The sequence below is a fragment of the Pungitius pungitius genome, unplaced genomic scaffold (assembly GCF_949316345.1).
Source record: "Pungitius pungitius unplaced genomic scaffold, fPunPun2.1 scaffold_38, whole genome shotgun sequence".
Classification (NCBI taxonomy): Eukaryota; Metazoa; Chordata; class Actinopteri; order Perciformes; family Gasterosteidae; genus Pungitius; species Pungitius pungitius.
Window position 1 is genome coordinate 209,049 of NW_026909784.1, and position 13,367 is coordinate 222,415.

At 44.4% G+C, this 13,367-nt stretch overlaps 10 non-coding genes and 3 pseudogenes across 10 annotated transcripts; all 13 read right to left on the minus strand.

The window, feature by feature from the left end:
- Positions 1-736: 736 nt before the first annotated feature.
- On the minus strand, positions 737-892 carry LOC134109620 (U2 spliceosomal RNA; annotated as a pseudogene).
- Positions 893-1,471: 579 nt separating this feature from the next.
- On the minus strand, positions 1,472-1,587 carry LOC134109682 (U5 spliceosomal RNA). Its single transcript, XR_009943084.1, has one exon. It is a non-coding gene; the product is annotated as a U5 spliceosomal RNA (small nuclear RNA).
- A 1,050-nt stretch (positions 1,588-2,637) lies between these two features.
- Positions 2,638-2,801, minus strand: LOC119208957 (U1 spliceosomal RNA). Its single transcript, XR_005119506.1, has one exon. It is a non-coding gene; the product is annotated as a U1 spliceosomal RNA (small nuclear RNA).
- Positions 2,802-3,060: 259 nt separating this feature from the next.
- LOC134109568 (U2 spliceosomal RNA) lies at positions 3,061-3,251 on the minus strand. The gene has a single exon (XR_009942977.1). It is a non-coding gene; the product is annotated as a U2 spliceosomal RNA (small nuclear RNA).
- A 535-nt stretch (positions 3,252-3,786) lies between these two features.
- Positions 3,787-3,902, minus strand: LOC134109709 (U5 spliceosomal RNA). Its single transcript, XR_009943111.1, has one exon. It is a non-coding gene; the product is annotated as a U5 spliceosomal RNA (small nuclear RNA).
- Positions 3,903-4,977: 1,075 nt separating this feature from the next.
- Positions 4,978-5,141, minus strand: LOC134109488 (U1 spliceosomal RNA). The gene has a single exon (XR_009942897.1). It is a non-coding gene; the product is annotated as a U1 spliceosomal RNA (small nuclear RNA).
- A 259-nt stretch (positions 5,142-5,400) lies between these two features.
- LOC134109616 (U2 spliceosomal RNA) lies at positions 5,401-5,574 on the minus strand (annotated as a pseudogene).
- A 3,248-nt stretch (positions 5,575-8,822) lies between these two features.
- Positions 8,823-8,944, minus strand: LOC134109618 (U2 spliceosomal RNA; annotated as a pseudogene).
- Positions 8,945-9,479: 535 nt separating this feature from the next.
- LOC134109683 (U5 spliceosomal RNA) lies at positions 9,480-9,595 on the minus strand. The gene has a single exon (XR_009943085.1). It is a non-coding gene; the product is annotated as a U5 spliceosomal RNA (small nuclear RNA).
- Positions 9,596-10,670: 1,075 nt separating this feature from the next.
- LOC134109489 (U1 spliceosomal RNA) lies at positions 10,671-10,834 on the minus strand. The gene has a single exon (XR_009942898.1). It is a non-coding gene; the product is annotated as a U1 spliceosomal RNA (small nuclear RNA).
- A 259-nt stretch (positions 10,835-11,093) lies between these two features.
- On the minus strand, positions 11,094-11,284 carry LOC134109599 (U2 spliceosomal RNA). Its single transcript, XR_009943008.1, has one exon. It is a non-coding gene; the product is annotated as a U2 spliceosomal RNA (small nuclear RNA).
- A 535-nt stretch (positions 11,285-11,819) lies between these two features.
- Positions 11,820-11,935, minus strand: LOC134109710 (U5 spliceosomal RNA). The gene has a single exon (XR_009943112.1). It is a non-coding gene; the product is annotated as a U5 spliceosomal RNA (small nuclear RNA).
- Positions 11,936-13,010: 1,075 nt separating this feature from the next.
- LOC134109490 (U1 spliceosomal RNA) lies at positions 13,011-13,174 on the minus strand. The gene has a single exon (XR_009942899.1). It is a non-coding gene; the product is annotated as a U1 spliceosomal RNA (small nuclear RNA).
- Positions 13,175-13,367: the final 193 nt, after the last annotated feature.

Below are 13,367 nucleotides of genomic sequence, written 5' to 3' on the forward strand. Positions count from 1 at the left end.
GAGCAGTTGAGTTTCCACAGACCCGTTCCTGCTGTCACGCCAGAGGATAGTGAGAGGGTGCACGAAAGCATTGCGTGGTCTGAAAAGAACACAGGTGACAAATTAGCATCAGTTGGTGGACAATCCCGTGTTAAAATGTGGTCTATTCGAGAGGCTCTGGCGCCATCATCACTGAACCAGGTGAAACCCTCCTCTCTGGGATGCATGGTTTTGAAACAGTCCAGCAATTTAAAATCCTTGCAAATATTTTGAAGTAGAACTGATGTTTTGTCTACTTTGAAATCTTCCCCTGCTCCTTTTCTGTCATTTCTGCTAAGAATACAGTTAAAATCTCCTCCTACGACTAAAGGTGTCTTACCTAGCATGTGGTACTGCAGTTCTTCTAAGAGGTCATATCTGTCATTTTTGTCATTAAAACCATAAATGTTTAAGAGCTTGACATCCTTTCCCATAAAAGATAAGTGCGCTAACAGTGCCCGGCCATCCCTCACCACAGTGCTGCCCTTCACCTGGATGAGTGGATTTTTTAGTAAAATGGCAACTCCATCATTTTTATTTTCATTGGATCCACTCCATATTGACGTTTGTGGCCATAATTTTTCCCATTTTTTATAGTGGTTTAGGAAGGGCAGACCACACTCCTGTATTAAAAACACATCCGACTTACAGGAATTAAGAAAGGATAAAACACTCTGGGCTCTAATTCTCGATTTCACACTTCTAACATTGATTGTTGAGAGGGTTAATGTCATGAGTACGCTAAAAAGGAAAAATAACAGGTAAGACGTTTTGTAAGACATTGATGGCATTTCCAAGATTAGGATGTCTTAAAAAGGCAGATCTTTAAGAACAGATACTACACTTGATCTTAGCCAGAAGGCCGAGAAGCGATGACACATGAATGTTTGCCTCCAGACCCAACGGACTAGCGCATCTCTCAAATGTCGGGGTGCGGCTCATACAAATGGGCGTGGCAGTCGCCTGTTACTTAACATCCCACTCCCCACGCAGCCTGTATTCTTAAAAATCTTTGATTTCCTTCCAATCAAAAGTGTAAGCTCTTGATGAACTCTTGTTGATTCCTTCCAATCAAAAGTGTAAGCTCTTGATGAACTCTTGTTGATTCCTTCCAATCAAAAGTGTAAGCTCTTGATGAACTCTTGTTGATTCCTTCCAATCAAAAGTGTAAGCTCTTGATGAACTCTTGTTGAATTCACTTATAATTCAGAGAGTGATTTCACTTTTAGGCACCTCTGTCTAAAAATGGAACTAACCCCAAACAGCCCTCAAAAATCATTCGGTTTTTTTGCAATCAAAAGTGTAAGCTCCTGCCTAAATCTTGATTTCACTCTAAATTCAGACAGTAATTTGAGACTTGATCCAAAGCTCAACCAGAGACTCCAGGAATAAGTTTACTCAAATGACAGGCTCTTCCATCCTACTAATTTATTTTTCTTACAAGTACATGAGGCTTAGCCAAATAGCAGAGCCTGGCAAAAAATAAGGTCAACTCATTGTTGTTCCTCTCCACGGAAGTCTTTAGTAAAAGGCGAAAGACTTATGCGTATTGAAGAGAAACCAAAGTCAGTAGCACAATCAGGTGAAAGGCAGCCCTATATCCCTGTGGAACAAGTAATCCCTCTTGGGGTAGGGAGTGGTTGAGCTGCAGGTGTCCAAAGCCTAACCCATTTCCCAGCCCCCTTTCCTCAAAAAATCTATGATTTCTTTTCAATCAAAAATTGTAAGGCCCTCCTGAAATGTTGTTGGTTTACTGTGAATTCAGACAATCATTCAGTGATTTAACACTCCAGTGGTGAGTAAACAGGTCCATTGTTGGCAAAGAAGCTCAATCTTGGGGACCAACAGTAGTTCAAAGAGATGTGTGCAAGTTAAAAGCACTGGTTTTTCTTTGACACTAATATCAGTGGAGAGTGCGGACGCAGTCCCCAACTACCACAAAAACACTCTGAAAACTTCACACACAGGCTCAGGGCCACCACGGGAAGAGCATGCACGCAAGTACACACGTGCACGCACACACACACACACTCGGACTGAATGGGAGTCAATGGGAGCTTCCCCAGGGGAACCTCCTATTGGGCCCAAAATCTACAGTGGCCCCCCTGAGGGCCCCGGGAGGAGCTGGTCCAAATTTCAGCAGCCCAGCACCAACCAAGACAGAGTTGCAGGCAAAATCCAAACTCATTTCCCGGTTTGTAGTGGTCGGTTTCACAAATTCTTGGACTGACAGCCGCACTCTGCAAACTTCACACACAAGCTCAGGGCCACCATGGGTAGAGCATGCACACGAGCACACACGTGCAAGCTCCTGATGAACTCTTGTTGAATTCACTTTGAATTCAGACAGTGATTTCACTTTCAGGCACCTCTTTCCGACAATGGAATCACCCAAAAACAAACCTCAAAAGTCATTGATTTTTTTTCAATCAAAAATTGTAAGGCCCTCCTGAAATGTTAATGGTTTACTGTTAATTCAGACAATCACTCAGTGGTTTAACACTCCAGTGGTGAGTATACTGGTCCATTGTTGGCAAAGAGGCTCAATCTTGGGGACCAACAGTAGTTGAAAGAGATGTGTCCAAGTGGAAAGCACTGGTTTTTCTTTGACATTAATATCAGGGGAGAGCGCGGACGCAGTCCCCCACTACCACAAATTATGCAGTCGAGATTCCCACATTTGAGGAATTCGCAGTGGTCAACACAGCCGGAGTGCAATGGCTGAGCCTCGCCCTGGGTGAACCACCTTTGTGATCATGGTATCTCCCCTGCCAGGTAAGTATAAGTTGGTAGTGACAGAGACAGGAGTGGTATTCCCAAACAGAGCACTTGGGGTGACGGTTCCCAGATGGCACCGTCCTCACAGATCAGTGAATTTAAAATCAGTGATCAGTGTGAAATGCAAAATAAAGGCACAATTGATGAGTAAACATATCAGTTGCTTGCCAAAAGTCTCAGCCAGTTGAGACTTGTACACAGAGGCAAACCAACTACCTAGACTACACCAATGAATTGGGTCACCAGTTATTTTTTTCACAAGATAAAGGTTGCACCGTTCCCGGAAGTGCTGCAATACCGGGTCAATGCTTGGAGTGAGCAGAGCAAGCCCCTTTTTCATCTCCCAGAGCTAAAAATCGGCTTAATATGTAGTCCTCATATAGAGGACATATCAGATATTAAACTGATAAGAACAGATACTACACTTGATCTTAGCCAAAAGGCCGAGAAGCGATGACACATGAATGTTTGCTTCCAGACCCAACGGACTAGCGCATCTCTCAAATGTCGGGGTGCGGCTCATACAAATGGGCGTGGCAGTCGCCTGTTACTTAACATCCCACTCCCCACGCAGCCTGTATTCTTAAAAATCTTTGATTTCCTTCCAATCAAAAGTGTAAGCTCTTGATGAACTCTTGTTGATTCCTTCCAATCAAAAGTGTAAGCTCTTGATGAACTCTTGTTGATTCCTTCCAATCAAAAGTGTAAGCTCTTGATGAACTCTTGTTGAATTCACTTATAATTCAGAGAGTGATTTCACTTTTAGGCACCTCTGTCTAAAAATGGAACTAACCCCAAACAGCCCTCAAAAATCATTCGGTTTTTTTGCAATCAAAAGTGTAAGCTCCTGCCTAAATCTTGATTTCACTCTAAATTCAGACAGTAATTTGAGACTTGATCCAAAGCTCAACCAGAGACTCCAGGAATAAGTTTACTCAAATGACAGGCTCTTCCATCCTACTAATTTATTTTTCTTACAAGTACATGAGGCTTAGCCAAATAGCAGAGCCTGGCAAAAAATAAGGTCAACTCATTGTTGTTCCTCTCCACGGAAGTCTTTAGTAAAAGGCGAAAGACTTATGCGTATTGAAGAGAAAGCAAAGTCAGTAGCACAATCAGGTGAAAGGCAGCCCTATATCCCTGTGGAACAAGTAATCCCTCTTGGGGTAGGGAGTGGTTGAGCTGCAGGTGTCCAAAGCCTAACCCATTTCCCAGCCCCCTTTCCTCAAAAAATCTATGATTTCTTTTCAATCAAAAATTGTAAGGCCCTCCTGAAATGTTGTTGGTTTACTGTGAATTCAGACAATCATTCAGTGATTTAACACTCCAGTGGTGAGTAAACAGGTCCATTGTTGGCAAAGAAGCTCAATCTTGGGGACCAACAGTAGTTCAAAGAGATGTGTGCCAGTGAAAAGCACTGGTTTTTCTTTGACACTAATATCAGTGGAGAGTGCGGACGCAGTCCCCAACTACCACAAAAACACTGCCCTGCACTCTGAAAACTTCACACACAGGCTCAGGGCCACCACGGGAAGAGCATGCACGCAAGTACACACGTGCACGCACACACACACACACACTCGGACTGAATGGGAGTCAATGGGAGCTTCCCCAGGGGAACCTCCTATTGGGCCCAAAATCTACAGTGGCCCCCCTGAGGGCCCCGGGAGGAGCTGGTCCAAATTTCAGCAGCTCAGCACCAACCAAGACAGAGTTGCAGGCAAAATCCAAACTCATTTCCCGGTTTGTAGTGGTCGGTTTCACAAATTCTTGGAGACCTGTCTTGGACTGACAGCCGCACTCTGCAAACTTCACACACAAGCTCAGGGCCACCATGGGTAGAGCATGCACACGAGCACACACGTGCAAGCTCCTGATGAACTCTTGTTGAATTCACTTTGAATTCAGACAGTGATTTCACTTTCAGGCACCTCTTTCCGACAATGGAATCACCCAAAAACAAACCTCAAAAGTCATTGATTTTTTTTCAATCAAAAATTGTAAGGCCCTCCTGAAATGTTGTTGGTTTACTGTTAATTCAGACAATCACTCAGTGGTTTAACACTCCAGTGGTGAGTATACTGGTCCATTGTTGGCAAAGAGGCTCAATCTTGGGGACCAACAGTAGTTGAAAGAGATGTGTCCAAGTGGAAAGCACTGGTTTTTCTTTGACACTAATATCAGGGGAGAGCGCGGACGCAGTCCCCCACTACCACAAATTATGCAGTCGAGATTCCCACATTTGAGGAATTCGCAGTGGTCAACACAGCCGGAGTGCAATGGCTGAGCCTCGCCCTGGGTGAACCACCTTTGTGATCATGGTATCTCCCCTGCCAGGTAAGTATAAGTTGGTAGTGACAGAGACAGGAGTGGTATTCCCAAACAGAGCACTTGGGGTGACGGTTCCCAGATGGCACCGTCCTCACAGATCAGTGAATTTAAAATCAGTGATCAGTGTGAAATGCAAAATAAAGGCACAATTGATGAGTAAACATATCAGTTGCTTGCCAAAAGTCTCAGCCAGTTGAGACTTGTACACAGAGGCAAACCAACTACCTAGACTACACCAATGAATTGGGTCACCAGTTATTTTTTTCACAAGATAAAGGTTGCACCGTTCCCGGAAGTGCTGCAATACCGGGTCAATGCTTGGAGTGAGCAGAGCAAGCCCCTTTTTCATCTCCCAGAGCTAAAAATCGGCTTAATATGTAGTCCTCATATAGAGGACATATCAGATATTAAACTGATAAGAACAGATTTTTTCTTTCGAAAAGTTTTATTGGTACTTTTTCTTGTCCAACATCAGTCAATCAAAGTACTTTTTAGGTAAAAAGGTCGAAAACAGTATACAAGGATGTTTTTTAGAAAGGGATCTTTGCATTTACAACATACATTCAAATTTAAAAACCAACCAGATTTTACAGAATTGACACATGACTTTAAAAGTAATCTATCATCTCTTGTTGTGCAGGATTTGCGAGAGGGGTCTCGTTTTTTTTTTCTTTTTTTTTTTTTCTTTTTTCTTCTCTCTCTTCAAAACGGATTTTCCTGGGTACTCTGTAGTTGGTACTCAGGAGAGCCCCACCCAATGCTCCTTCCCACCTGCCTCTCCCGGAGAGTCAGGCCGCCGCTGCTTTGACCTCTGCATGTGTGGCTCCGGCTCCTTCGTCCGAATGGGCACAGAGGCGATTCTTCTTTTTGGCTGTGCCCTTGGCCTTCCGCCTGCGGCCATTTGGACCGTTGCTGCGGCCATTCGGGTCACAGCCATGGGGGGGATCTGCATGTGCCTTCTTACCAGCATGTTTCTGGAGGTCCATATGGCATCTGTAATTGCGACTAGGGTGACCCACTGTTTGGCAAAGTCACTTGCTGGGATTTTTGCTTTTTCGCTCACCCCATACAACACTAGCTGCGCTGTCAGGACCTCCTTTGCTGGCAAGTACGGGAAATTCAAGGAGCCGGCCATTGCCCACTGGTCTACGGCAGCACTGCACTCCCACAGCAGGTGCCTCACAGACTCTGGTGCGCCACAGCCTGGTCTGGGGCAGGTCGAGTGTGCAGACATCCCGCGGGAGTACATGACGGACCTGACTGGGAGGATCTCGTGAGCCACCATCCATGACAGGTCCCGGAGTCTGTTTGGAAGAGCAGGGTTGTTTACATTGTGCCAAACTGTTGATGGCTTTCCAAATGCTAGCCCACGTACTGGGGTAACTGGATCTCGTTCCTGCACAACAGAAATTAGACAGCGGTGATTAGTTAGTGCCTTTAAGTCCTCCTGTTCGAGTTTAAAATTTTGTAAAAAGGTCTGGATAAAAGCATAGGCCGGTGGCAGGTTAAAGGAAACTGGTTTTCTCAAATCCTTGGGTATAAGTTTTAAAGTTCTGAGATAGGACCCCATCCAGAACTGGGTTATTGCTGCAGTCTTTGGGTTTCTTGATGGTGCTGTTGCAGCGGTGAGATGCAGTGCAGTGTATCTGCTTCCTAAGAACAAAAGCAGGTCCGGCACTCCTTTTCCTCCTTTTTTCTTTGTCTTTTTCATTTCACTTCTTCTCAGTCGTTCCCACTTGGACCCCCACAGGAAATAAAAGATGGCTCTTTCCAACTCTGAAAGCACTTTTTTTGGTGGTAAGAAAACAGAACAGATGAGTAGAAACAAAGGTAAGATCACAGCTTTGATAATTAGAACCTTTCCTTCTAAGGTCAGTCCTCTCAGTGTCCAGTAACCTAGTCTCTGCCTAACTTTTCTTATCACGTCTGGCCAATTGGTTTCCCCCCGCCCTTCTGCATTGAATTTGATCCCAAGTATTCTTTGATCAGTCTGGGTCACAGTCAGGGGGAGTTCTGTGGTTTCTGTGGCCTTCCATGGTCCATAAAATTGAGCTTGGGTCTTGCTTCTGTTGAGCTTTGACCCAGAGGCCCGTCCATACCAGTCAGTGAGGTCCAGTGTCCTGTAGACAGATGAAAGATCAGTGCATATGATGTTTATGTCGTCCATATATAAGATGCATTTGGTTTCGAGTCCTCCACTCCCTGGCACTATTACCCCATTGATTTGTTTGTCTTTTCTCAAGGCTCTTGCCAAAGGTTCGATACCTATAACATAGAGGAGGGCAGATAACGGACAACCTTGGCGAACACCGCAGTTTATGTTAACTGCTTTTGTCAGGTGTCCGTTAGCAACAAATTTGCTTGTAATGCCCCGGTACAGCAATCCCACCCATCTTATCATCCTCTCCGGGAAGCCCACTTTTTGCAGCACTTGAAAGAGGTACTGGTGCGAGACCCGATCAAAGGCTTTTTCAAAGTCTAAATTTAGGACTACTAGCCGAATGTTTCTGTCTCTCGCATAACAGATGGTGTCTCGGATCAGTATGAGGCTATCTGTGATCTTCCTCCCAGGTACGGCACAGGCTTGATCTGGGTGAATCATCTCCCCTAAGACTCCAGACATCCGTGATGCCAATATTTTGCTAAAAAGTTTACAGTCACAGTTTAAAAGGGTGATCGGTCTCCAGTTCTTCAGGTCTGTTTTTTCCTTACCTTTATGCAGGAGGGTCACTATTCCTACTCTAAAGCTTTCAGGTAGTTGATCAAATTTTTCAAGTTCCATGAAGACAGTGAGCAAGTCAGGGTTTAGAATGTCCCAAAAGGTTGAGTAGAATTCCCAGGGGAGGCCATCCTCTCCTGGAGACTTCCCTGTTTTAAAACTTTTCATGCAGTTGCTTAACTCTGGTATGGTAAAATTGTGGGTTAAAAGCCTGCTGTCTTCCACCGTTTTTTCAATGCATTTTAAAACATCCTCTATGGCTTCGCTCTTAACAGATTTTTCTTTGTAGAGCTCTGAATAAAAGTTTTCTATTACAGAAAGTATTTCTGCAGTTGTTTCAGCTGTGTCTCCGTTGTCTTTTTTCAGTCTTAGCATGCCCCCTCCTTTGTTTACAATTTTCTTAAAGAAATACCTTGTGCATTTTTCCCCTTCCTCAATCTCCCTTTCTTTACTTCTTAGAATAACACCTTTGCTTTTCGTTTCTGCTAACAACAACATATCTGCTTTGATTTCTTTTATTTCTTCCTTAAAATCTATCCCTTGTTTGTTTATTGTAAAATAGCGCTGTAGTCTCTTCTGTAGTCCCAACATGCGTCTATTGTCCTTATCTTTCTTTTTCTTACCTGCCTGTCTAAAGAAAGTCTTTGTCCTTTTTTTTATCATTTCCCACCAGTGTGCACGTGTATTGTACATGTCTTGGAGGGTCTGCCACTCTTGGTACTGCTCCCTAAACTGGCTAACTAACTCCTTATTTTTTAGTAGGGAGCAGTTGAGTTTCCACAGACCCGTTCCTGCTGTCACGCCAGAGGATAGTGAGAGGGTGCACGAAAGCATTGCGTGGTCTGAAAAGAACACAGGTGACAAATTAGCATCAGTTGGTGGACAATCCCGTGTTAAAATGTGGTCTATTCGAGAGGCTCTGGCGCCATCATCACTGAACCAGGTGAAACCCTCCTCTCTGGGATGCATGGTTTTGAAACAGTCCAGCAATTTAAAATCCTTGCAAATATTTTGAAGTAGAACTGATGTTTTGTCTACTGACAAAACTGATAAGAACAGATACTACACTTGATCTTAGCCAAAAGGCCGAGAAGCGATGACACATGAATGTTTGCCTCCAGACCCAACGGACTAGCGCATCTCTCAAATGTCGGGGTGCGGCTCATACAAATGGGCGTGGCAGTCGCCTGTTACTTAACATCCCACTCCCCACGCAGCCTGTATTCTTAAAAATCTTTGATTTCCTTCCAATCAAAAGTGTAAGCTCTTGATGAACTCTTGTTGATTCCTTCCAATCAAAAGTGTAAGCTCTTGATGAACTCTTGTTGATTCCTTCCAATCAAAAGTGTAAGCTCTTGATGAACTCTTGTTGAATTCACTTATAATTCAGAGAGTGATTTCACTTTTAGGCACCTCTGTCTAAAAATGGAACTAACCCCAAACAGCCCTCAAAAATCATTCGTTTTTTTTGCAATCAAAAGTGTAAGCTCCTGCCTAAATCTTGATTTCACTCTAAATTCAGACAGTAATTTGAGACTTGATCCAAAGCTCAACCAGAGACTCCAGGAATAAGTTTACTCAAATGACAGGCTCTTCCATCCTACTAATTTATTTTTCTTACAAGTACATGAGGCTTAGCCAAATAGCAGAGCCTGGCAAAAAATAAGGTCAACTCATTGTTGTTCCTCTCCACGGAAGTCTTTAGTAAAAGGCGAAAGACTTATGCGTATTGAAGAGAAACCAAAGTCAGTAGCACAATCAGGTGAAAGGCAGCCCTATATCCCTGTGGAACAAGTAATCCCTCTTGGGGTAGGGAGTGGTTGAGCTGCAGGTGTCCAAAGCCTAACCCATTTCCCAGCCCCCTTTCCTCAAAAAATCTATGATTTCTTTTCAATCAAAAATTGTAAGGCCCTCCTGAAATGTTGTTGGTTTACTGTGAATTCAGACAATCATTCAGTGATTTAACACTCCAGTGGTGAGTAAACAGGTCCATTGTTGGCAAAGAAGCTCAATCTTGGGGACCAACAGTAGTTCAAAGAGATGTGTGCAAGTTAAAAGCACTGGTTTTTCTTTGACACTAATATCAGTGGAGAGTGCGGACGCAGTCCCCAACTACCACAAAAACACTGCCCTGCACTCTGAAAACTTCACACACAGGCTCAGGGCCACCACGGGAAGAGCATGCACGCAAGTACACACGTGCACGCACACACACACACACTCTCGGACTGAATGGGAGTCAATGGGAGCTTCCCCAGGGGAACCTCCTATTGGGCCCAACATCTACAGTGGCCCCCCTGAGGGCCCCGGGAGGAGCTGGTCCAAATTTCAGCAGCTCAGCACCAACCAAGACAGAGTTGCAGGCAAAATCCAAACTCATTTCCCGGTTTGTAGTGGTCGGTTTGACAAATTCTTGGAGACCTGTCTTGGACTGACAGCCGCACTCTGCAAACTTCACACACAAGCTCAGGGCCACCATGGGTAGAGCATGCACACGAGCACACACGTGCAAGCTCCTGATGAACTCTTGTTGAATTCACTTTGAATTCAGACAGTGATTTCACTTTCAGGCACCTCTTTCCGACAATGGAATCACCCAAAAACAAACCTCAAAAGTCATTGATTTTTTTTCAATCAAAAATTGTAAGGCCCTCCTGAAATGTTGTTGGTTTACTGTTAATTCAGACAATCACTCAGTGGTTTAACACTCCAGTGGTGAGTATACTGGTCCATTGTTGGCAAAGAGGCTCAATCTTGGGGACCAACAGTAGTTGAAAGAGATGTGTCCAAGTGGAAAGCACTGGTTTTTCTTTGACACTAATATCAGGGGAGAGCGCGGACGCAGTCCCCCACTACCACAAATTATGCAGTCGAGATTCCCACATTTGAGGAATTCGCAGTGGTCAACACAGCCGGAGTGCAATGGCTGAGCCTCGCCCTGGGTGAACCACCTTTGTGATCATGGTATCTCCCCTGCCAGGTAAGTATAAGTTGGTAGTGACAGAGACAGGAGTGGTATTCCCAAACAGAGCACTTGGGGTGACGGTTCCCAGATGGCACCGTCCTCACAGATCAGTGAATTTAAAATCAGTGATCAGTGTGAAATGCAAAATAAAGGCACAATTGATGAGTAAACATATCAGTTGCTTGCCAAAAGTCTCAGCCAGTTGAGACTTGTACACAGAGGCAAACCAACTACCTAGACTACACCAATGAATTGGGTCACCAGTTATTTTTTTCACAAGATAAAGGTAGCACCGTACCCGGAAGTGCTGCAATACCGGGTCAATGCTTGGAGTGAGCAGAGCAAGCCCCTTTTTCATCTCCCAGAGCTAAAAATCGGCTTAATATGTAGTCCTCATATAGAGGACATATCAGATATTAAACTGATAAGAACAGATACTACACTTGATCTTAGCCAAAAGGCCGAGAAGCGATGACACATGAATGTTTGCCTCCAGACCCAACGGACTAGCGCATCTCTCAAATGTCGGGGTGCGGCTCATACAAATGGGCGTGGCAGTCGCCTGTTACTTAACATCCCACTCCCCACGCAGCCTGTATTCTTAAAAATCTTTGATTTCCTTCCAATCAAAAGTGTAAGCTCTTGATGAACTCTTGTTGATTCCTTCCAATCAAAAGTGTAAGCTCTTGATGAACTCTTGTTGATTCCTTCCAATCAAAAGTGTAAGCTCTTGATGAACTCTTGTTGAATTCACTTATAATTCAGAGAGTGATTTCACTTTTAGGCACCTCTGTCTAAAAATGGAACTAACCCCAAACAGCCCTCAAAAATCATTCGTTTTTTTTGCAATCAAAAGTGTAAGCTCCTGCCTAAATCTTGATTTCACTCTAAATTCAGACAGTAATTTGAGACTTGATCCAAAGCTCAACCAGAGACTCCAGGAATAAGTTTACTCAAATGACAGGCTCTTACATCCTACTAATTTATTTTTCTTACAAGTACATGAGGCTTAGCCAAATAGCAGAGCCTGGCAAAAAATAAGGTCAACTCATTGTTGTTCCTCTCCACGGAAGTCTTTAGTAAAAGGCGAAAGACTTATGCGTATTGAAGAGAAAGCAAAGTCAGTAGCACAATCAGGTGAAAGGCAGCCCTATATCCCTGTGGAACAAGTAATCCCTCTTGGGGTAGGGAGTGGTTGAGCTGCAGGTGTCCAAAGCCTAACCCATTTCCCAGCCCCCTTTCCTCAAAAAATCTATGATTTCTTTTCAATCAAAAATTGTAAGGCCCTCCTGAAATGTTGTTGGTTTACTGTGAATTCAGACAATCATTCAGTGATTTAACACTCCAGTGGTGAGTAAACAGGTCCATTGTTGGCAAAGAAGCTCAATCTTGGGGACCAACAGTAGTTCAAAGAGATGTGTGCCAGTGAAAAGCACTGGTTTTTCTTTGACACTAATATCAGTGGAGAGTGCGGACGCAGTCCCCAACTACCACAAAAACACTGCCCTGCACTCTGAAAACTTCACACACAGGCTCAGGGCCACCACGGGAAGAGCATGCACGCAAGTACACACGTGCACGCACACACACACACACACTCGGACTGAATGGGAGTCAATGGGAGCTTCCCCAGGGGAACCTCCTATTGGGCCCAAAATCTACAGTGCCCCCCCTGAGGGCCCCGGGAGGAGCTGGTCCAAATTTCAGCAGCTCAGCACCAACCAAGACAGAGTTGCAGGCAAAATCCAAACTCATTTCCCGGTTTGTAGTGGTCGGTTTCACAAATTCTTGGAGACCTGTCTTGGACTGACAGCCGCACTCTGCAAACTTCACACACAAGCTCAGGGCCACCATGGGTAGAGCATGCACACGAGCACACACGTGCAAGCTCCTGATGAACTCTTGTTGAATTCACTTTGAATTCAGACAGTGATTTCACTTTCAGGCACCTCTTTCCGACAATGGAATCACCCAAAAACAAACCTCAAAAGTCATTGATTTTTTTTCAATCAAAAATTGTAAGGCCCTCCTGAAATGTTGTTGGTTTACTGTTAATTCAGACAATCACTCAGTGGTTTAACACTCCAGTGGTGAGTATACTGGTCCATTGTTGGCAAAGAGGCTCAATCTTGGGGACCAACAGTAGTTGAAAGAGATGTGTCCAAGTGGAAAGCACTGGTTTTTCTTTGACACTAATATCAGGGGAGAGCGCGGACGCAGTCCCCCACTACCACAAATTATGCAGTCGAGATTCCCACATTTGAGGAATTCGCAGTGGTCAACACAGCCGGAGTGCAATGGCTGAGCCTCGCCCTGGGTGAACCACCTTTGTGATCATGGTATCTCCCCTGCCAGGTAAGTATAAGTTGGTAGTGACAGAGACAGGAGTGGTATTCCCAAACAGAGCACTTGGGGTGACGGTTCCCAGATGGCACCGTCCTCACAGATCAGTGAATTTAAAATCAGTGATCAGTGTGAAATGCAAAATAAAGGCACAATTGATGAGTAAACATATCAGTTGCTTGCCAAAAGTCTCAGCCAGTTGAGACTTGTACA